General features: G+C 39.1%; 1 long non-coding RNA gene across 2 annotated transcripts in view; it reads left to right on the forward strand.

Moving 5' to 3' along the window:
- LOC118677602 overlaps positions 1–17,873 on the forward strand; it is a 113,008-nt gene extending 95,135 nt beyond the window's left edge. For both annotated transcript variants that reach the window (XR_004974431.1, XR_004974432.1), the window contains 3 exons: positions 10,669–10,737; positions 15,357–15,539; positions 17,772–17,873. This is a non-coding gene — a long non-coding RNA (uncharacterized LOC118677602). The remainder of the gene's footprint in view (positions 1–10,668; positions 10,738–15,356; positions 15,540–17,771) is intronic.
- The last annotated feature ends 7,506 nt before the right edge of the window (positions 17,874–25,379 follow it).

Raw genomic sequence — 25,379 nt, forward strand, 5'->3', positions numbered from 1 at the left:
CCAGAAAGAAAGAGCACATCAGTAAAAAGGAAGGAGAGTTTGACATCAGACTTCACTGGAGAGAGAAAGAATACTGAGGAAAATAGGAACTATAAAGATTTATGTTCTGTTTTGAATAGAGTATTGTCACGTTCAAAAGAATCGCAAAAGTTGCATTTTATTCTCCTCTTCACTGTGGCTCTATGAGTGCAGAGGCTTGTCTTCAGCTTGAGTGAAGATTGCATACTGGCAGCCATTCCCATGCATTGGTTTCCTGACTCAGTTCCTTTAATGGCCTGAGGTTTATTGGTCTGAGCCTCCTCATCTCCCAATACCTACGGCTTACCTGTAACAAAGGAAGTATCCCAATAAATGCTTCCCGAATTCATGGTATAATAATCCATGAAATTTCTTCTATACTGAGAATTTAATGAATTAAATTAACTCAACAAATTTACTCAATTGACTATGGAAACTGAGTAAGCCAAATATATTCCATCAATAAATACTTATTATATAAAACACAGAACACTAGGTCCTACAGAAAGGTGAAAATAGATGAAGCACAGCTCCTGGAAAAAATGTGGGAGCTAAGGTGTTATATACAAAAGTCAAAGAATAAAACATCTTAGGTATCAGTTCCATGCAGGAGAAGGAGAAGTCTGATTCAGGAATTCAGAGAAAAGAGGCATCATTTTTACTTAACATGATAAGGAAAGGCTACCTGAAAAGAATGGCAGTTGGTTTGGGGTACTGAAGGAAGGATGGAGTTTCAATAAGCAATAAATTGTTCCTTGGGTTCCACATGGAAAAAAATAGCAGAAGCAAGGGAGAAAGTATTCTGAAACTACAAAAAGCCAACTGTGGCTGGATGTGAGGGTTCACATGGAAGATAAACCTGGGGAGACCGGCTAGGTCCAGATTGTGGAGGACTTCAAAGACAAAGCAAGGGGCTGGACTAAATGTAGAAGGGCAAGGAGACCACTGGAATTTCATGAGATAGAGAAGCGCATGGTGAAGACTGGATGATTGAATGAAGATTAATTTTGCACCAGTAAAATGTATATTTGGAGGAATTCCAGAGTCAGAGATATGACTGCACTAATCTGAGTGGAGAAATAATTAAATCCAAAAATTAGGAAGACAGTAATAGGCAAGAAAAAGCCAAATGGGATAGTGACTGGTTAGCAACTGGTTTACATACATTTGTATAAATACACAGACATATGTAATATGGATTATATAGTATAGTATATAGTATAGTATATATATTTTTTTTCTATTAAAGAGCCAAACCACAGTCTTTCATGAAAACCTGCTCTTTGCAACTTTTTAAGCAAAAAGAGTTTTATATAATATGCATATATTTTGAATTTCTGCCTTTTTCCCCCCACTGACAGATAATGACTAGAAAACCAATCTAATTGGGTTTTTTTGGCTTTAATTACTTTTAATAAAGACTAATTTAACATTTCAAAAGAATAAAAGCAATCCAAACTAGCCTTGAGTTCCCAAATCTTCCCAGGCATTTGGATTTGTGAAGCTGGAAAGACTAAAGGGGGGAAATCTTGTTTTGTAAGTGAGAAACTCAGTGAGCAATATAGAGTAAATTTACTTCAATTTAAGATGGATAATCATATGCAGGTCTAGAGTCTATATTTTATAGCTGTCCTAATTCCACATCTTCCTACTGCAAGTAGTAGACATAAAACATTTCATCACATTGCTTAGGGATTTTTTTCCTTAAAAAATGAAAAGGAAAAAAGTTCTTCCCTAATAGCATATACTCTCCAAATTCCCAGCTATATTATTTACAATAAATTTTTTATGTCAGGGTTACAAAACTGCACTGATATGACTGAGAATAAACTGAAAAATGCACATGGATGAAGCAATACTAGAAACAAGAACAGCATTTTCTTAAGGCCTCATTTTAAAGATATATCCCTGATAAAATGAACATTTTACTACTAAATATTTTCCATGATGCATTTAAATTGCATCAGTTCCCAGTTCTTCCCTCTAAAGAAGAATTGTTATTACCCCCTTAGTATTTAACATGTGCATTTCCTTCCTGTAAGCACCACCATATTTAATGCACACACGATGGGGTGGGGCCGGGTGTGTTCATACACCTGCACACATCTATACACACAGATTCTATTATATATCACTAACCACCCTGGTTATCAAAAGTTAATGGACTCTGAAATTGATACAATTCCAATATTGCAGCTCATAAAAATCAGAGCGATGTTTTATTTGTTACCTACATCATTCACATTTAAGAATACTGAGGGAATTAGGGCATCCTTCTGCATTTCACCTACATAACTGATTCACTTATTATTTTGAATGATATCTTATTTTAATTGTGGTAAAATACACATAACATTTTTCATCTTAACCCTTTTTAAACGTACAGTTCAGTAGCATTAAGCACTTTACAATGTTGTGCAACCAATCCCCAGAATTCTTTTCGCCTTGCAAAACTGAAACTCTATACCCATTAAAACAATTCTCTATTTCCCTCTCCCCCTACCCACTGGCAAACACCATTGTACTTTCTGTCTCTATGAATGTGACTACTCTAAGTAACTCACATAAATGGAATCCTACATTATTGTCTTTTTGTAACTGGCTTATTTTACTCAGTATAATGTCCTCAAGGCTCACCCATGTTGTAGTATGTGTTACAATTCCCTTCTTTTTAAAGCTGAATAATATTGTATACATATACCATGTCTTCTTTATCCACTCATCTATTGATAGACAACTGAATTGCTTCTATCTTTTTTAAAAAAATTTTATTTTATTGTTTAAGGTATTACAAATAGCAGTACATATGTCTCCTTTTTTTCCCCCATGGACCTCCCCCGCGTCTCCCCTACCTACCTGGTACTTGCCCTCATCCCCCACCCCCAATGTCTTACGTCTGTTGGTTGTGCTTATATGCATGCATACAAGTCCTTCAGTTGATCTCTTACCCCCTCAACCCTCCCCTACCTTCCCGCTGTAGTTTGACAGTGAACCATGCTGTAATGAAAACAGTTGTATAAATATCTGTTTGAGTTCCTGCTTCCACTTTTTTGGGTATATTCTAAGAAGTAGAATTGCTAGATCAGATGGTAACTCTATTTTTAATATTTTGAGGAACTGTCATACTATTTTTCATAGGAGGTGCACCATTTTAAATTCTCGCAAGCAGTGCACAAGGATTCCAATTTCTTCACATTCTCCTCAACACTAATTTTCTGTTTTTTTCCTCGTTTTTGATAGTGGCTATCCTAATGGGTGTAAGATGGTATCTCACTGTGGTTTTGACTTACATTTCCCTAATGACCGCTGATTGGGGGGCATCTTTTCATGTGCTGGTTGGCCTGCATGATACCTTTTGACTGGTGGACCAGAATGAATATGAAGACAAAAATGAAAAGCAAATTTCCTAAATTTCCCAAATTTCCCAGGACTTTGGAGTGACAATCAACAAACATTTATCAAATAGGTTCTCTAGACAAGGCTCTGAGTGAGGGATAGAGATGTAAAGAAATACATAAGTAAAATACAGGCACTAAAGAGGCATCTGCCTGCAGAAATCTAGTGGAGAAGACAGGATGTGCACTGAAAAGTGCAATGACTCTCCTGAGACCTCATCTTTCTTTGAGGAGAGACATAACTTTGGTATCCCTATAATTCCCAGCACGGGAACATCTTATGCTGTGTCTTTAATAAATATTTTTAACAGATGAATAAACTCATTCTTTATCTATGTGATCTTCAAAAAAAGAATTCCAGAGTGAATGTTTTATGCTTTTCCAAGCGATGAGCTTCAACATGGATCAACATACACTAAGCTCTTGTAAGTCTTCTGAAAACAGTTGCCTTTGAAGAGGTGTGAATTTCCCTTACATTCCCTAAAAGGGTGTTAACTTCAAAAGGCGACCTGGTGAGTGTTAAAAAATTAACACATTTAAGTCAGTAGCCAAAACATCACCCCAGGATCTGTGAACCTGAAATTGAACTGGTAGACTGAGCTGACTTTGGTATGGATGCCAAAAAAGTCATCACTTGGCACTAATCTGGACCAATGAGAATTTGCTCTTCCCTTGGGTTGGGGAGAGGAAAGGATTTGGAGGATGGTGATGCTAGCAGGGCATAAAAGCAGAAGGCAGCTAGTTATAAATTTTTCTAGACTCTTCTACCCCTCAAACTTTCTTTAAAAGGTACTTTACTACAAGAATGTGCACTTTAGCTCATCATCATCAAAAGAAACCTCTTTTTATTAACAGTAGAATTGTTTATTTGGGGAGAAAATGGACTAAATGTCTTTGCTGGGAACCCTTCATTTCCCTTCCCTTCCCTCCTTGCTGCTCATCCAGTCAGGACACAAACATAGACGTATTTTCTCCAGTTCCCTGTCACTTTGTACAGCATCCACCAATATTGTTACCTGGCCCTTTTCTCTCTCTGCTGTCCTTGTTCAGAAATGATTTTACCTACTAGGTTCTGGTCAAGAGAAGGGTAGAAATGCAGAAGTCCTACTCTCAGGCTCCACCTCAGGGACTTTTACTGCTAAAAGGAACTCCCTGAGGGCATCTGGACCCATGCTTTCTGCCTCTGGGCCTGACTATACTTAGCTGATGCCATTACAAAACCTTGTAGGCCGCACAGAGGCAAGATGTCACAGGATGGTTGTAAAATACTAGGAAACAGCAGGAGCAGAGAAAGAAAACTAAAATAATAATAAAGGTTTCTGAAAAAGTTGGAGATCAAGAGGCCATGACCCAGGCTATAGTTTTGCTAATGCTCTGAAGTAGTAGAGAGTGAGTGAGTGTTTCCAAAAGGAACAGACCGGTTGTTGAGCGGTCTTAGTCTTTGATTAAGAACTCTGACAATCACACACATTGATCCAAGCCCAGTCCTATAGTGCGCAGTTTGCTTTACCTACAAAATGCAGTTCTAAAAGCTATCCATATTTATCCACCAGTGTTCATTCTTTCATTCAACAGAGATTTACTAAGTATTAATGACATGTCAGGCACTTTGCAAGATGCCAAGGGTAGAGGGAAGAACGTGACCTACTCACTGAATGGAAGTTCTCAGGGCCTAATGGGAAAGACACATCTAAACACAAATTACAACGTAAACCTGCCTATTTTACCCCTAAAAACTCCTTTCACAGGGTGATCATTCCAACAATAGCAGCATGTTAGGGATAGGAACAAATAGAGGGAGAGAGAGTATCTGTGCCTTGGTGAGTTAGTGAAGAAAGTTTTTGGTGCTTTTTCTCCATCATTTTATTATCTGTCTCCTGATGTCTCTTTCTCCATTAGCATTCTCACTGACCTCTCCATTTTCCACCTCTTCTACTGTTCTGGGTTTGGAGCCCAGGAGAGGACAACTGAGGAATATGAGGATATGTTCCTTGCTATACTTAATTTGTTAATATTCATTGAGCTCTTACAACATGCTAGGCATTTTCTAAATGAATTATGCTGCTGTAATAGTATGAACAGTAGGCAAACATCTGGCACTCACATCATTGTTAGAAGGATAAAGAAATACCTTTCCCTTAAAAAATGTCATTAACCTTAATTATAGTTTAAATAAATATTCTATTTAAATATGTAATAAAAATGGCTGAGCCATTTTTAGGTTGGTGGTGAATAACAAAGAAGCTCTCTGAGGTTTATTCTGCAGCATGGAATATCTAAGACAAAGTTTTCTAGTAGCTCCCCCAAAAGTGAATGTACAAGGCATTTAGCCATTGAAAGGAAGTATTACTTTCTTGACAAAAGAGACCTTAGCCTTGTGAATATGTGTAGGAGCACAATTAAGTATTCAAATGAAAGTAGATCAACGAGAGGGGTATGTATCTGTAAATCTTACCAAATACTAGGGGCCCAGTGCACGAATTCATGCACATTGAAAGGAACTGTGGGCCGCGAGGCTGTGGTAGGCATAAGGGTGGGTTTTGGCCTATCCACCACGACCCCGCCAGCCCCTCCCGCCATGGCCCCCAGTCTCCTGTCTGCTGGAACCCCTGCTCCCGCCTCTGCCGCTCCCACGTGCTGAAGGTGCTGGCCCTGCTCGTACCTGCTGATGGCGCAGAGCAATTGAGACCGGCGCCAGCAGCGGGTGTGAGTGGGGCTGGCACCATCAGTGTGTGCGAGTGGTGGCTGCTGCCCTGATCACCCCTCAGGAGCAGGGGGAGGTGGAGAAGCCCTTAGGGGCAATCAGGGCCAGCAGCTACCACTCGCGCCAAGTGATCAGGGCTGGCACTGGGTACCGACAGTGGGTGCGAGTGGGGCCAGCACTGGCAGTGGGTGTGAGTAGCAGCTCTGGTGCCAGCAGCAGGTGTAAGCTGGGTGGGACCGTGGTGTATGGGAGCAAAGAATTTTCAGTAACCACCAGATGCTTGCCCCACCTTAGTCTGGTGCCCCTGCTCACCTGCTCTCCCATCCCACAATGGCCAATGCCCGCCATGTTCCAGATACACCCCCTGGTGGTCAACGCATGTCATAGTGACCAATTGTTCAGTTATTTGGTTGTTCAGTTGTTCTGGTTGTTCTAACATTCAGTCTATTTGCATATTAGCCTTTTATTATACTAGTATAGGATGGTTATCATAATTACCTGTGTTATACTGGAAATCATTGATATCTAAGTGTTTGTGTCTGAGTTCTTATAGTTATGAGGTAGCATAGGGAAGCAAAAGTTGACACAATATGAAGATATTCTCTAATGTACTGAGCAATTGCAACTACTTCTCACACAAACATCCTTATTTATCTAGCTTGGCTCAGGATCTGTCTCTTCCCAATAAGACAAAGTTTCTATTGGTCAGCATTTCATTGTCAAATGTTGTACCACAGAATGTAAACACAACAATTATATTATGGAGCAAAGTAGAAAATCTTGAAAAAATAAAATTGATGATGTTGATGTTGTGTAACTCTCTGAGTGACCAGCAAAACCAATAACAAATTAGAATCTTATAGAAATCAACCAGTTAATTAAAAAAAATAAGCAAAAAGAGTAAATGAAGTTATAAATGAAAATGATTTTAATATTTAAGGATTATTAGAGGCTTCTAGGAAAACCAAAGACTCCTGAATATTGAAAAAATATATTTTTTAATGATAATATAGCATATCAAATTTGAAATAAAGTTTGTCCAATCAGGCTATCATAAAATTTTTTGAAAAAATATTACCCCAAAACTTAAATGTAATTCATTGTTTGTTCATCTTAGAAATTAAAACTAGTTGGAAATGTAATATATGTGTTATTATGAGATAAATTGTATACTTATTTTCATATATTTTAGATTCTTTTTCAATATGAAATCACAGTACAATTTTTTTTCACTATTGCCAAGTGGATTCTCTTTAAGTAGATTACTCTTGTACAAATCATCCTGGAATAAGAAGGCTGTGCCAGTCCTTTCATGACACTGGAGCATCTCTAGTTTTTGTTTGTCTCCTACTCTAGACATTGAGTCCCTGGAAGTAGTCATGGACATGACATAGGCAGTCGCTTCAATATCACTGCAAAGTATTTCAAAGCATCATCCATAGCTTTGTAGTGCACGGATTTGTTCAAAAAACCAATTGCTCTAACTTTTAAAGTATGATAGAAATAGGAACAGATAATAGAGGAAGAAGACTCATAAAATGTGATAGCTAAAAGAGACCTTAAAATTATTTAGTGTCCATCTCCCCCATTTTACAGTTGAGGACACTGTAGAGTTGAGAGGCACTAACTTGTCCAGTGTCATGCTGCTGGCTTGTGACAGAGCTGTTACTTGAAACCGGGTCTCTGGACTCCTGTCTAGAACTTCCTTCAAAATGGTATTTCAGCAATCATAGGAGGTGATGAACTCTGCGTAGCTGAAGCAGACCTTGCACACTTTAATGACCTAGCAGGTACTAGTTGCTGGCTAATCAACAGAGTTCTCTGCCATTTGCAGGCACAGCACTGCACAGTGGTGACAAACCCAGGCTCTAGAGCCAGACTGCCTGGGTTTGAATGAGGCTCTTCCATGTCCTAGCTAAGTGACCTAGTCTCTCTGCTTTAATTTTCTGGATATTTTCTGAACCCCTACTATGTGCTAAAAGATTATAATAACCCCTTCTTCAGAGGTCTAAATTTTGCTAATATATATTTAAACTACTTAAAATATGACCTGATTCATAGTAACCTCTCAGCCATTCCTGTATGAAAAAAGAAAGGAATTAGCAAGTCAATGTCAAGGATCAGAGGTGAGCAGTGATTTGGGTAAGAAAACCTGCATCTACTAACCAATTGACCAACTCATGGCCTGGGGGCTGGTTAGACAATGTCAAAGGCACCTAGGAACTATATGTTTACTCTTCTATGGGATTTTCTATATGTGTTTATCTACTGAGGTTGAAGATTCAGTCCACCTATAGTTTCTTCATGGTCTTTCTAACTTTTAACTTTTCATTTCCTTTTTAAATAAAATGAGTTAAAAATTAATTCACCTATTGTTATGATGCCAAAACAGGGTGAACCAATCATGTTCATTAGTCTGGCTTTCTGATAGGGAGCAGCTTATACTTGATAGTCCAGATAAACAAAGTCTTAACCAATTGAAGTTCTGACCAGAAGCAGGTGACCCCGTTTGGCTGACCCAGATAAACCTTCTCCACTTACAATACAGGCTACCTGCACATGTATATATGCACAAAGACAAATACACCAGTTTGGATTATCAAATGTTCTGTCCCATGCTGTAGACAGAATTCAGTTCATGCATGCCAAATTTCTTCACAATTTTTCTCAATAACGTACCAGTCACAGAAAATATGTATCAAAGACCAGTGGAATTGACTTTCTATTTTAATAAAAACATTTGTTAAATAAAGCTAAGCTAGCTTAATTTCTTTGCAGCCTAGATCCCATGCTAATTTGAATAATTTATCATTTCTATTTTTCAACTTTCCTAAGGAGTAGATTCTTCAACCTTGTTTAAAATTTCCTTCAAATTTCTCACCAGAAGAAATGCTAGGCATCCAGTTAAATTACAAAATGAGAATCCAAAGAAAACAGTCAATCCTACAAAGATGTCTCCATTACCTCCACCCTAGTCCATTAGATTAGGTAGTGCTAATACTATTTTATTATCTTTTAAAAGATATAGAGAGAATATCCAAACTGTTATAAGACCAGGCCTCCATGGTGGGTAGAAGTGTGGACTCATTCCAGAAGGCTCCTTTTAGAGGATTCTTGAGGCTTGTGAAATGCTCCTTCTAAAAATTAGAAAACAGAAGAAAAAAAGGCTACAATTGAGCATCCAATGCAAATGGAATTAAACTGTGAAAAGCTCCAGGGAACAAGGAAAATCCAGTTAGACTTTTGTTTTTCTGTAAATATATCAATCATTCTTTCAATATTTATTGAAAGGCAATGAAAGGTGGGGTTAAGAGCTTGGGGTTTGGAGTCAGAAACATATGGAGTCAAGTCTAGTTCTGCCACTTATAAACTGTGAGATCTTGGGTAAGTTGCAAGCTCCCCTGAACCTCTGTTTTATTGTTGGTAATAAAACCTACCTCATGGGGTTGTGAGGATTAAATCAAATAGTGCATATGATGTATCTCACATTGTTTTGACACCTGTAAGCATTAATTAGCTCTGTGTATACTGAGTGGCTACCATGGGCAGGCAATTCATGAAACAAAGTCCCCAACATCTTAGCAAATATATTCTAAATATATTCTAGTTGAGGGAATTTAAAATATATATATTGTGGTCCAAAAGAAAATTAAAGCAATGTAAAGAGACAAAAAGAGATGGAGTTGGGTGGGATTGCTACTTTATATAAAGACTTCAGGGAAAGCCTCTATGATAGCATCAGGTTTAATCAGGGACTTAAAGAAAGGGGGGGGTGGTGTAAGGTCTGCAGACATGTAGGAGTGGAGTGCTTTAGACAAAAGCCCAAATCAGGAGAATGCAGTGATATGCTGGAAGAACCACAAGGAAGTTGGATGTGGCTGTAGCAGAGGGAGATCCAAAGGGAGCTGGGGCAAGGTCAAGGAGGTCACTGCAGGTCATATGTGAGGAGCTGGAATTTGAAATTGAGTAAGGTGGGTTCTGAGTAAGTCATGGGAGGGTTCTGAGCTAGAAGTGACATGCATTCGGTTTTAAAGGATACTTGGTCTCTGAGTGGAGAATAACCTACATTGGGAAAGCAAGGATACAAAGAGACCAGTTACAAAGGTCTCTACTAATCCAAGCAGGAGGTGACAGAGGCTTAGACTAAGGGGTGAATGGAAGAGGCAGTACAAAATGCTTGGATACTAGATATATTTGAGAGGTCAACCTAAAAAGTTTTTCTGTTGAATTTGATGTGTGCTATGAGAGGAAGAGTGAGGTCAATGATGATGACAAAAGGTTTTAGAGTGAGTATGAAAAATGCAGGAGCAACTTACTTAGATGTGGAGCACATCTGGAGTGTGAAGTGCCGTTGCAGATAATGTACTTCACCTCAGTCAACACTCTTTCAATCCCCTGTGCCTTCTTTCCTTTGGAGTGGAAACTGAAAAAAATGAAATTCTCCAATTCCCAACCTCCATCTGATAGAGTTCTGGCCAGTAAAATAGAGGTAGAAGTTCCTGGCTTAACTCGTATGCTTTTTGTCCTTCCCACCTTCTTCCTGGAATGTAGAAAGGACACTGAATTACAGCAGCCATCCATGATGATGAGAACCAAATATGCATCATAAAGACAAAAGAGGTAAGAATGGGTTCTTAATGTCACCATAGAGTAAGAATGTCTTCCCTGGACTGAGTGACATAAGTCTGTTATGTTAACCAAGCTTTCTGTTATTCCAAGCAAAATGCTTTCTTAAAAAAAAAAAAATTATATTTATTGGGGTGACATTGGCTAATTATTCCTAGCAGAATGCTTTCTTAACTGATACAATGTATATTAAATATCTAAATGGTGATAATGAGTAGGCAGTTTGACCTATAATCTGAAGATCAGAGAAGAGGTTAGGTCTGAAGATATATGCCAGGACATTGTCAGCATGTACATATTACTAAGTGCTGTGGGGCTGGCTGGATAAACTCACAGGGTGAGTGAGTATAGAAAATGAAGGGAAGAACTCTGAATGGTGAGCCTGTAGTACCTTGGGACCAGAGGTCAGGAAGAGAGGAGAATAAAAAAGGAGATGGAGAAGGCATGGCCAATGAGAGAGAGGCCATACAGGTGGTATCCTAGCAGCCACTTGAAGAATATCTTTCAAGTAGAGACTGATGAACTATGTCAGATGTTAATGAAAGATTAAGTAAAATGCATCAGTGGACTTGGAAATACAGAGCTCACTGGTGACCTTGACACTAGCATTTTCAATGCGATATGCAGGAGCTACAATTCTTATTATGTGCTTACCATGCCAAGACTCTGATGGGACCTATGCTTATCTGAAGCAATCCAGTGCATTACCTCCTTCTTATTAAAATGAAGAAGCAGGAAACCAAGATGGCGGCATAGGTAAACACTGGAAATTGCTGCCTCCCACAACAAATTCAAAAATACAACTAAAAGACAAAACAGACATCATCCAGAACTACAGGAAGGCGTGCTGAATGGAAATTCTACAACGAGAAGGAAAGAGAAAAGCACAGTGAGACTCAGAGGAGGTGTGGAGGTGGAGTGCAGAGGTACGGAGGCTCGAGTGCACGTGGCAAGGGCTGGCAACTGAGGACGCGGCTGTCTTTTTGAATCGGGAAGGAGCCACAAGCCCCTGACTGCTCTGAACTCCAGTTCCTGGTGAGTCTCTGGGGACCTAGACTCATACGGGGAGAAACTGGACTGTCTGGAAGCAGGCAGAACTCGGAACTTGAGGGTGGCTTTCCCTCAGAGGTGCTTGCAGCAATTACTGGGACACTGAGACTCGGGGCCCCTTAGGGCAGGGCTGAGGATCAGCCATAGCTGCTTGCTCTGCCCTGTTGATTCCCTGAGACCCTGCCCCACCCAGGCTGCAGCAGAGGCTTTTGCATATGAATGCCCTGGCCCCTTGTAATCTGAAAATTACCTAACAAACTGCAGCTGGGCCAGACAGACCCAGACTTTCCAAGAGAAGGCCCAAGGCCCCACAGCAGCTTGCATTGCTTCACAGCTGGGCCTCATTTGGGCATCTCCAAACCCCAAACAAGGAAGGGGAATCTGCAGATCTCTTCATAGCTCTTGCTGGGTAGCCTCAGGCAGAGGCTAACTTAGCACCTCCTTAGATCCAAGAGCCAGTGTACCCAGTAGTCAGAGTGGGACCATCCAGATTACAACCCCTCAGATCCATAAGGGTCACACTCAGGGGGCAGACTCAGCACCAAAGCCCCACTGAAGCAAGTCTAGCCCCAGAAGGGTGTCTCCAGCACAGAAGTTCTCCCACTGTAGACACAGCTGATTCTCACAGCCAATAGGCCTGGAGGTCAAGTCCTCTCAGTGATACTTAAACAATCAAGACTTAACTACAACAAGACTGTGCACAAAGCTCACAAAGGGGTGCACCAAGAGTGTCCACCTCAGATAATTGGGGAGGCTGAGCCACTGGGCCCTATAGGACACCTAGCACACAAAGCCACTCTACCAACACAGGGAAGAATAAAAAATGCGGAGACAAAGAAACAGCACACAAATGACAGAAATGGAGGAAAGCAAACTACTGGATATAGAGTTCAAAACCACACTTTTAAGGTTTTTCAAGAACTTTCTAGAAACCGCCGATAAATGTAGTGAAACCCTCAAGAAATTTAGTGAGACACTCGAGGTTATGATAAAGGACCAACTAGAAATTAAGTATACACTGACTGAAATAAAGGATATTATGCAGAGTTCCAATAGCAGACTAGAGGATCGCAAGAATCAAGTCAAAGATTTGAAATACGAAGAAGCAAAAAACACCCAACTGGAAAAGCAAAATGAAAAAGAATCCGAAAATACAAAGATAGCATAAGGAGCCTCTGGGACAGCTTCAAGCGTACCAACATCCGAATTATAGGGGTGCCAGAAGAAGAGAGAGAGCAAGATATCGAAAACCTATTTGAAGAAATAATGACAGAAAACTTCCCCTACCTGGTGAAAGAAATAGACTTACAAGTCCAGGAAGCACAGAGAACCCCAAACAAAAGGAATCCAAAGAGGATCACACCAAGACACATCATAATTAAAATGCCAAGAGCAAAAGACAAAGAGAAAATCTTAAAAGCAGCAAGAGAAAGACAGTCAGTTACCTACAAGGGAGTACCCATATGACTGTCAGCTGATTTCTCAACAGAAACTTTGCAGGCCAGAAGGGAGTGGCAAGAAATATTCAAAGTGATGAATACCAAGAACCTACAACCAAGATTACTTTATCCAGCAAAGCTATCATTCAGAATAGAAGGTCAGATAAAGAGCTCCACAGATAAGGAAAAGCTAAAGGAGTTCATCACCACCAAACCAGTATTATATGAAATGCTGAAAGGTATCCTTTAAGAAGAGGAAGAAGAAGAAAAAGGTAAAGATACAAATTATGAACAGCAAATACACATCTATCAACAAGTGAATCTAAAAATCAAGTGAATAAATAATCTGATGAACAGAATGAACTGGTGATTATAATAGAATCAGGGACATAGAAAGGGAATGGACTGACTATTCTTGGGTGGGAAAGGGGTGTGGGGGATGCGGGAAGAGACTGGACAAAAATCATACACCTATGGATGAGGACAGTGGGTGGGGAGTGAGGGTGAGGGTGGGCGGGGGGGGGGACCGGGTGGAGGGGAGCTATAGGGGGAAAAAGAGGAACAAATGTAATAATCTGAACAATAAAGATTTAATTTTTAAAAAGATGAAGATCCTGATAAGCATAGTTATATTTTTAAAAATATTTTCATTTTTCAAATTATGACAGTAATCGTAATTTTACTAGAATAATGTATATTAAAATGTCAACCTTAAAATAAAATAAAATAAAATAAAATAAAATAAAATGAAGAAGTAGCCAATGAAACAAATAAAAAAGAGCTTTCATTTATGAAACTTCAGTAAGTGTTAGGAAGAAGATGGAACTGAGAGGAGAATTGAATTCCAGTTCTTCCCCACCACTCCTGCATCACATCCTGAATGGATCATTGACACAACCTGGTCTCATTTCCCTCATATCTATAATAGGTTAGACAACTTTAAGATTCTTTTCCAATTCTAATCTTCTGTATTTCTAGACTAATAGATGAATATTTTCAAATTTATATACTCAAAGTTTCAAATTTATATACCCAAAAAGCACCTAACATGTTGTGGACACTCCATACAGAATTATGTGCTTAATGAAAAGTGACATTGACACAAAGCTAGGTGACTAGCCCAGTGAGAGCTGGCATGTAAAGGCTCAAGGGCTCCAACTCCAAGGTTAGTGATAAATTTAGTCTGAATTTCAAGATTAAAATATTAAATCTCTCTGTTCATAAAAACATCTCTCTCTTTTTGCACCTCTACAATTATATGGATACTAGCCAAGTAAAATAGTCAAGTCTCCTTGACTAATTGGTCTGGATTTCAGGGACTTCAAGAGATAAATATACCTCATATGTATCGAGACAACTGATTTGAATACGACAGCATCATTTAAAATAGCTCAGAGTCTTTCTTAAGTTAAAAGGCAAGAACAAAGTCCCTCAAAGAGTAAAGGAAACCTTTTTATTTTTATTTTGGGAAGGTTTTGTTTGATTCCTCAAAGTAAAAGTGCCCCAAATTCCCACACAAGCAAAAACATAGTTAAGCTGCAGAGTTCTGTCTTGAGTATGAAAATATCACAGCCTAGTCTTATGTCAGCTTGAAAGATAGTGTCATGCAGAAAATTAAGACCATCTGATGAAATCATGTCATGAAATGTGGCTTGAGAGAGCAGCTTTTTGTGGGTTATGATTTGATATATTTTCACACCAAAACTCAATTGAACAAGCAAGAAGCCTCAATTAATGCAAAAATTTGAAAATTTCAGACAAATTTACAAGGTGTTTACTGAGAAAAGGGAGGGGGAACATCCTAAATACTGTCTCTTGATTTTATGTTATGTATCTAAGGAACCAAATGCCTCAGCTTTTCATTTAGAGTTTTGAATTTAATCTGATGGCAGTTTGGATATAATAAGGATGCATTTATTGTTAATTTCCTTAAAGCCTTACTATCTAACAATGTAGACCATTATCGCCCCAAATACCTTCTGTGTTTGGAGAGATTTCCATATTCCACAGTGCACAGAAGCCGACTCTAAAGCAAGTATTAAGAAGAATATGTGAGAAGCAAGAAGACAGCTATTTCTTTAGTAACTAGCTGGTCTTTTTTTTTTTTTTTTCCTCTCTCTGCAGACCTGTTTTCAAGAAGATGAGAAGGAGACTTGACAGGACTTTATTGGTTCATAAATTAACTTGGTAGATTTACAATCATTACTTGGAATGCCAGGAACTCTTTTTAGGAACTAATTTTCAAGAGGGAAGAAAACACGTTTAAGTCAGAATATGAAATTGACACCTCAAGCTGCCCAGAAAAAGGTGGGTTAGTTTGTTTTTCACCTATGGCCCTGATCCCATCTGCCACCTACACGATTATTTTGGGCCAAAGGGAATGCTTAAACAGATCTTCATGATTATGTTTTCTTTCCAGTATAAGTGAATAAACAAGAAACCATCTAGCTATGTGATCATTGAGATGCAGTCAGTCAAATTTGTTGGCTTCTTTAAGAGACTTTAATGAAGTGGAGAAGGTCAAATGAGCACTATGCCAGAGTCAAAAATATCCATTACTTCCTGCTAACCTGCATGTCTAATCCAGGAGTGAAGAAAGATAGGTTAATATCTGTGTGACCTCCTCCCAACTCCCACCCGGAGATGTAAATAAGCCAACTTTTGAAGATAAATGGCCCCATCCAGTGCAGACCTCTGGGCTCAGGGTTCATGAGAGGTATTTTCCTAAGGACATAAGTGAAGGAGATTCTATATTGACAAGGGGTGGGGAGAAATTCCTACCCACATCTATTGGATCAAAACTCCCTTGTCTATCTTTTTAAACCCACACCCAGGGGAGAGCTACATGGAGGTCTCCAGCCCATTCAAAGAATGGATGCAGAAGAACAAATATTTAAATTCAGAGCCCTCCATTCCATGGAAAAACATAGGCTACTAATGACAGCACTGCCCATTTGGCCAAAGCAAATTTGAACCCCACATTTTGCTGTGGTCCAGGCAAGAAAAAAAAAAAAAAATTCAAGTCAGATGGGGCTAATTATAGGAGGCAGAGAGTGGGTAAAATAGCTCCTTATTCAGAAGCATCCACATATTTTCCTGTGATGAAGAGCAAATATTTTGTTTAAATAGCAAGCAATTTTCTATAAAAGTGCTACTGCTTGGAAATGCTCTTTATGATTTATTGCTGCCTTTTAACCTGGAAAAAATATTAATAACTGAGGAGCCCTTGTTGGTATCTTTATTATGCTTAAACCCAAATAGCCATAATATTATAACTGGTGTGACCACATTCAATATATTTCTTTCATGAATGCAGCATGGGCTTATTAACAGAGACCAGAAAATAAAAATAGAAGTGATCGTCCAGGCTTTAGCTTTACATGGAGATACCACAGCAGCAAAAAGGCAGCTTAACTTTCAGGGAAAGCTGGGGTGAGGCTGCGCGGAGAACCCCTCCGCATGTTCCCTTTTCTACCATAGGCCACTTGCTCTGCCTATGGACTCATGTCTTCCTTCAGCTGTTTCTTCTGGGAAAGTCAGAATCCAGAGCAGAATCTCAGTGAAACAGAAACCAATAAATTAGATCTGTTTGTGAGCAATTTGCCGTTAGTTCTATTCTCCTTGCCTGTTAAGATTCTTTATTTACTTCAGCAAGAGATTTCTGCTGACAAGTCCATCCATTTACCACTAGCCTAGATAAAATGATAATAAACAAAATGTCAAAAAATGTATTCATGGGGCTGTCCCCATTCCACACCCTCCATTTTTCCTTTTTCCTTTTTCATCACGCTGGTATAGTATGAACCAGGGGAGCTAAAACATTTAAAACTGACACTTTGGCGAAGGCTTTTAGTTTAATTACGTTTTATGATGATGTTTATGTATTATATAATTATGATATATATATAAGTATATATATTTATATTCTCTCTATCTCTATCTCTATCTCTATCTCTATCTCTATCTCTATCTCTCTCTCTCTCTCTCTCTCTCTCTATCTCTCTCTATCTCTATCTCTATCTCTATCTCTATCTCTATCTCTCTCTATCTCTATCTCTATCTCTATCTCTATCTCTATCTCTATCTCTATCTCTATCTCTATCTCTATCATCTCTATCTATCTCTATCATCTCTCTGTCTCTATCTCTATCTCTACTCTATAAAATACCAAAAGCTGGGACAGTGAGAAAGAGGGCACATATCTTTCAGCTCCTGCTGCTTATGTTCCTGATCTGATTTGGCTAATATTCATGTCTCCAGGATGGGGAGGTTGGATGGAGGCACACTGGGGAAAGGAAATTTTCCATTTTATACTTATGGATGAGTCCCAGAGGAATCTTTTGTTTCAAAGTATCTTTCTAGTCCTTTGGGTGAAAGGCAAACACTGAGCCCTTCTATCTTGCACATAACTCCCATGGAGACACCTATAATACAAAACAGAGATCCCCCGAGGGCACTGTTATACATTTATTATAAAGCAAAGATTAAAACAATTTTATGGAAATTAAAGATAATATGGAACATTTGTCTCTTTCTCAGTCAAAGAGTAACATGCAGCAGTTCAACAAACAGCTCCAGGCAATTCCACGCGAGATGATCGAATGGCTGGGGCTGAGGGGACATGCCGGGCGGCTGCAGACGGTGAGACGTGGGTTTTTTACCAGGGCATCTTGCCGGGGCTTGGCAACCGTGCTCAGGTGAAAAATGATATGCCTGCAAAATCAGAACAATGGGCTAGTCCAGCGGTACTTAGGTGGTTTGCCCTCCTGAAATCGATCTTGGCAGGACAGGATGCGAACAGCAGGGTGGGGACCAGGAGGTGCTCTGGAGAGCTTTTTGTTTCCCCTGTTTTGGAGTGTGTGTGTGTGTGTGTGTGTGTGTGTGTGTGTGTGTGGCAGGGGGTGGGGGGTGGGGTTGGGGCTGTCCTGTTACTACTTGATCCACATGTTCACTGGAAAAAAAACGTTCGAAAGATCTGAAAATTTGTAAAAACTCCAAGCTGGTAGCATTTCCATATAATAGAATCCTGTTACCCTCCTCCCCCCGCCCCCCGTCCCCCAAAAAAGCGGTTGTCAGAGGAGGGTAAAACATCTGTGTTAAGCAAGAGATGTATTCTGCTTCATTTGCACGCAGGGGTCTGAGCTGACCTCTGGCACACTGAATTTATGGTGAAAGGGGGGGCTTTTAAATTGAGTTTGTTTTATTTTGATCCTCTGTCTGGATATTTCTTTCATACCTCCCAGGCAGTCGCTCTCATGGGTAAGCTTATATTTTTGTTAATAAAAAAATGCAATTGGTGCTAATCTAGACTTCCATCATGGTCGTTCAAGCTTTCCAATGTTAATAACCACTCCGAAAGAAAGGATCATCAAAGAGTTGAGACTGCGTGGTTTTGCGGTCAAGGCAGTGAGCCATATTCAGAAATGTCTGCTTTCCTTTCCCTGGTCCACTGCTGCATAACCAAGAGACATTTATAAGTTAATTGTTTTCTTTCAGTCCTGTAAAAGGCGACTCTTTACTTATTTAACATGGGTCTAGGGATGGCAATGATTTATGGAGTGAACTAGTTAAGATACTGGGCTTTTGATCTGACTGACCTGGGTAAGAATCTCAACTCATTACTCACTAGCTCGATGACATAGGATAATTTAGTAACTATAACTCATTTTACACATATTAGTTATTGTAAAGATTAACTGAGATAATGTATGTAAAGTATGTTGAGACAGTGAGTGGCACATGACGCTCAATAGATGTACAGATTTTATAAATAATGATAATAGCTAAATGTACTTAGGCCTCTACACAAATAATTAACGAAAGAGGAAGCATTATCATACAATTATTATTCATAAATAATAACAGCAACATTTGTATACAGATTTTTATGAGCTCTGCACAGCAATGAATTTTAATGCCAGATCACAAGCACCATACTTCACCTTTCATTTAAAACTATATGACTTTTTCATATAGTGGCATAATGTAGTACAGACGCTTGAAACACCTCCAATTTTAATTCCCCTCCTCCCCACTGCCTCCCGCTTTGTGCTCTCTAATGAAAAGTAAAGGTTAGGGGAAATCTGTTTGAGGCTCAAGCTTACTAGACAGACTGGGCCAGCTGATGGCGCAGGGCTCAGAGAGTGATGTGAACAGGAAGGGATATGTGGAGACACTTATGAAACACACAGAAGGTGTCTGCAATTTCGTAATAAAATATACACGAGGGGGAAAGAACTCAGCACCAAAAATAGCAGAAAAAATATATTTTCAAGAGCTTTTCCTTTACTTCCTTTTGCCCATCCAATAGGAACTATTTTGTCCTAAATGGATGGATGTGTTGAGTATAATAAATACATAAACTCTCTTGTTAGAATTCATTAAAAAAATAAATGTAAAAGAGACCTCCTTATAATCACAAAAAGACATGGAAGCCTGGGGTTCCTGGATAATAACACATATCAAGGAGCATTAAAGGGACAAGGCCTTCATTTTTACTTAATAACATTCACTCCGGAGTGATATTGCTTAATTATGGTTTTTTGAATGTTTGGGCAATAAAGGAATCAGAATTTATTTTCAAACACATATTGATGTACAGCCAAGCAATATAGTTGTTTCTTATCTCTTAATGAGGTTAAGACCTATGCCTTTAAAGGGATCACAAATAAATTCTTGGGTGTATTTTGCCTTTTAAATATTTTGAATATATGAATTCATCAGGATTTGGGGATTAAGTAACTGCTGTCTACACAAAAAATCTGCAAAATTTTTCATTACTTTTTTATTAGTTGGCAGCAAATACTCTAACTGTGAACTTTTATGAAGCTATAACCATAAAGGACCTTCTGATACTGGTATGATGATAATTCTAAATTTCCTCTTTGCAGCTGTGGTTGATCCCCTCTATTTGGTACAATCTATTTTTTGTGTGTGACTTAACAGAAGAAAGTTGGCTCACTACTGTATTGCCTTCAAGCACTTTCTCGGGAAGTTCTTGAATTAAATCCGCATGGAAACCCAATTCCCCTCTCCACCTTTCCCTTAAGGTGGTTATAAAATGTCAGTAGAAAGCAAAGCTGTTTATTTTACTTAGCATTGGATTCTGTTAGTAAATGAGTTTCTGGTGGGGCTTATGTCTAAACCACATCTTTCAATCAGATTCTTTACATTACTAAATGAGTATTAAATCGTGCCATAAATATTAATTTCAAATTCCGAAGTTCAGATTTCACCTAAATCCAAGGGAATAAGCAGAGAGGCCAACAGTTTAACAAGTTCTAGATTCATCTTCTAGGTTCCCTTGCAAAGCATTGCTTTTCTCGGGTATGTAGTGGGCCAGAAGGACCACTGTGTTGCCTTCCCCACAGGCAGCTTTTCTGCTTAGCAGGGGTCTGTGGGCCACTTTAACACCACAGCTTGGAGATCTCTGCAAACAGTGTGGGCATCCTGGCAGGATGAACGGCTCTCTGAGAATCCATGAGATGCTATACGCTCAGGCAGGCCCTGGCTACTGCTTCAGGGGTTGGGACAGTTTTAAAATATGCTGGAACAAGGCAGGGAAAGAGCATCCTGGGGTGTGGATTAACCTGAGGTAATATGGTTTCTCTGGGCTGGGCTTTAGGGGTGTCTCTTATGAGACCATGCTGTGTTTCCATTTCCAAGGTCTAATGAGCAAGAGGTACTCAGTGGACCCTCAATCTCTCCATCCAGTTCTTTCCAACTCCACTCACTGGAGCATCGCACAAAGCACAACAGACAGCAGGCTGCTGCTAATAGTGCGTGTGTAGATAAGACATGAAGGCAAAGACTTCTGTTGTGTTTTTCCCCTATAATTTGGCTTAACCCTGGAGATATTTTATCTTTTCTCTTAGTAAAGCCAAGTGCTTTAAGAGATGGGCAATGACATCAGCAGAATTTGCAAGATGGATGACAGAAACATCTACTTGCTTTGCCCCCCCTTATAAACCTGAGCCTGTTCTTTCCACATAAAGTTGTAGAAGTCTACCATTTGTTTCAGGGACTTGAGGAATCAATGTACACCTCCTTTCATTAAAGAGAGACAGGCTACCCTTTGGTACCTGTTTTTCTGTCCTGCTTAAGTTTTAAAATTCTTGAGGCCAAAATATGGTATTCAGTGGTTCTCCATCTTTTCTTTTGGGAAAATCCACTTCATTTTGTTACAAAATCTCATGATCCTCCATATCTGTGCTTTAAAATCTGTATTATCAGTAATATTCCCCACTCTGGACATTTAAAAATAATAAATGAATCTGTATGAATGATAATGCTATTTGACATAATCCTTGGTTTTAGCTTCACTCACCTCCAGCATTAACTCCTCCATTTCCCAGGAGCCTAGAGCCCACATATGGGCAACCACCAAACACCCTGCCTGGAGGTGGCTGCTGGGAGGCATTTGATACGGTTTTAAGTGCAACAATATTATCTGAATGGGTCTTTTGGTATTGTCGGAAACCTACCTGTTAGCACCATCCTATCCCTTTAGTGCAGCGGTTCTCAATTTATGGGTCGCGAACCCTTTGGGATTCGAACTACCCTTTCACAGGGGTCGCCTAAGACCATCGGAAAACATATATTTTCGATGGTCTTAGGAACCGAGACACCGTTTCTCTATCCGTCTCCAGGCGGGTCTGCCTACATTCAGATACGCCCACATATGAGTACCCGGCGTGATGACATCATCGCACCAACCCCATCACATACACTCCGTACAAATACAGGTGTGTGTGACAGGGTTGGCGCCATAATGTACTTACGCGGACCAGCACACATGTGTAGAGAGCAGCTACTGTGTAGAAAGCAGCTACTCTGTTAAAAGCAGCTACTGTGTTGAAAGCAGCATTATTGGAGGTAAAATGACACTTCATGAATTATAATTACTGGGTAAATGTAAAATCATGTACTGTAAAATCATCAACTACTGCAAAAAAAAAATCTGTATCATGGGAACTTAATCTGGATGCTGATCGGTCTTTTTATATTCAGCTGTGGTTGATGTGAATACCTCCCCCTTGTGATAGTAATGGGTAAGTAAAGAAACAACACAGAGAATGGTAAATCATAGGAAACTTTAATGAACTGTATTGACTGAACTATGCCATGTATCATCTTTTGTATTATTAAAGCTATTGTTATGTATTATTTTCATTAGCAAACCATCCCATGACAATGGATCATGTAGAGAAGAACGTTAAGAAAAGAAAATATAGTGAGGATTTTTTACAGTATGGTTTTACCTCAATAATTACAGCAGGAATTGAGAAACCGCAATGTGTTATTTGTTGTGAAATTCTATCAGCCGAATCTATGAAGCCGAACAAACTAAAATGCCATTTTGATAGCAAGCATCTGAACTTTGCCGACAAGGATACAAACTATTTTAGAAGCAAAGCTGATGGACTCAAGGAAGCCAGACTTGACACTGGTGGCAAGTACCACAAACAAAACGTAGCAGCCGTTGAAGCTTCATATTTGGTGGCACTCAGAATCGCCAGAGCTATGAAACCTCACACCATTGCTGAAGATTTACTTTTGCCAGAGGCCAAAGACATTGTTCGAGTTATGATTGGAGACGAATTTGTTACGTAATTGAGTGCAATTTCCTTATCTAACGACACTGTCCGCAGAAGAATAGATGACATGTCTGCTGATATTCTTGATCAGGTAATCCAGGAAATTAAATCTCCACTTCCAATATTTAGTATCCAGCTTGATGAATCTACAGACATTAGAAACTGTTCACAGTTACTGGTTTACATGAGGTATATTAATGATGGCGACTTTAAAGATGAGTTTCTTTTTTGCAAATCTCTTGAAACGACAACTACTGCACGTGATGTATTTGACACAGTTGGTTCATTTCTGAAAGAGCATAAGGTCTCTTGGAAAAAAGGTTGTGGTGTTTGCACAGATGGTGCTCCAGCTGTGCTAGGATATCGATCTGGATTTCAACGTTTGGTACTGAATGAGTCACCAAAAGTCATCGGAACTCACTGTATGATTCATCGGCAAATATTAGTAATGACGACGCTGCCACAAGAGTTACAAGAAGTAATGAAAAATGTCGTAAGTTGTGTCAATTTTGTAAAGGCAAGCACTTTAAACAGTCGACTGTTTTTGCAACTGTGAAATGAGTTGGATGCACTGAACAATGCTCTGCTATTTCACACTGAAGTGAGATGGTTGTCGAGAGGAAAAATTTTAAAATGTGTTTTTGAGCTTCGTGATGAACTCAAAACGTTTTTTAATCAGAAAGCAAGACAACAGTTTGAAGCACTTTTTGGTGATAAAAGTGAACTGCAGAAAACAGCTTACTTGGTTGACATCTTTGCCATCTTGAATGAGTTAAATTTATCACTGCAAGGACCAAATGCAACATGCCTCGATTTGTCTGAAAAGATCTGATCATCCCAAATGAAACTTCAGCTTTGGCAAAAAAAATTGGATGAAAATAAAATTTACGTGTTGCCTACCTTATCTGCTTTCTTTGAGGAACATGACATTGAACCAGACAAAAGAATTACGATGATAATTTCTGTGAAAGAACACTTGCACGTGCTTGCAGATGAAATTTCATCGTACTTTCCAAATCTACCTGACACCCCATTTGCACTTGCCAGAAGCCCATTCACAGTCAAAGTTGAAGATGTTCCTGAGACAGCACAAGAGGAATTCATTGAACTTATTAACAGCGATGCAGCAAGAACTGATTTCTCTACAATGCCAGTTACAAAATTCTGGGTCAAGTGTTTGCAGTCATATCCTGTTCTGTCTTAGACTGTGTTGTGCCTTCTTCCATTTCCAACAACATATCTTTGTGAAACAAGTTTTTCCAGCTTGTTGGTTATCAAGTCTAAATACAGAAGTAGACTTGTTGTGGAAGATGATCTTTGTTGTGCTCTTGCAAAGACTGCCCCGAGAATTTCTGATATGGTGAGAAAGAAGCAATCTCAACCTTTGCACTGCCGTTGGCTTTTTACACATACTGTCGCAAAATGTAGCAATGTAGTATACTGTTGTTATATTAAGACTGTTACCCATGCTACACCATGCTTCAAGGCAAAATTTCATTTATTTGTAATTAGAAATAAATATTTCACAATATATAATTACATATTGTTTTTGTGATTAATCACTATGCTTTAATTATGTTCAATTTGTAACAATGAAAATACATACTGCATATCAGATATTTACATTACGATTCATAACAGTAGAAAAATTATAGTTATGAAGTAGCAACAAAAATAATTTTATGGTTGGGGGTCACCACAACATGAAGAACTGTATTAAAGGGTCGCAGCATTAGGAAGGTTGAGAACCACTGCCTTAGTGCTTGAAAACAGAGCCTGCTTGGATTAGCAGATAAACCCCAGGTGACAACAAGTGTGTAATGAATAAGCATGCCTCCCAACTACGTGGGTAACTCTACCATCACTGTAGCATTAGTTCGCACTTTGTGGTATTTTTCACATGAATTATATGCCTCCACTAAAAAAACACACACCAAACAACAACAACAACATAAAAGGACTAATGTCAACATTCTGAGCTGTGAGGAGATAAACAGGTTATGCATAGCGGTAGAGCTCTCCTTATTTTTCTCTTATGCAATGTTCCCAGGCTTATGTTTGAATAATGCATTTGACTCAAACAGTAAGAATCTATAAAATATAGTGGAAAAGGAGTAGAAGGTGGTGGTTAAGAGAAGGCTTTGTAGTCATATCTGGGTTTAAATAAATATTTCAATACGTACCAGCTGTATGAACTTGGGCAAGTAACTCAAACTCTCTCCAAGTCTTGGTTTTATCATCCCTAAAGGAGCAATAATATTTATACCTATAAGTTAGTGATTATTAAATAATAAAATTATGTAAAGGCTTAGCACAATTGATGGTGCATAGCAGCACACGAAATTTGTAGTAACAGTTGTAAGTACCTTGTGACAGGCTAGAAGAAAGAGGTTCCAGGGAATAATATTCAAGTTTAATTCCTTTTGGGTATTTCTCCTTAAAATCAGTTGGCTTCATGTTCACTGTGCAGAAATTTCTGTGCAGGTCAGGTCTCTGCTCACATGTGCTGTTCAGGACCTAGGGACAAACAGGAGTGCTGGGATTGACCTGG

Source organism: Myotis myotis, unplaced genomic scaffold (assembly GCF_014108235.1).
Source record: "Myotis myotis isolate mMyoMyo1 unplaced genomic scaffold, mMyoMyo1.p scaffold_m19_p_2, whole genome shotgun sequence".
Classification (NCBI taxonomy): Eukaryota; Metazoa; Chordata; class Mammalia; order Chiroptera; family Vespertilionidae; genus Myotis; species Myotis myotis.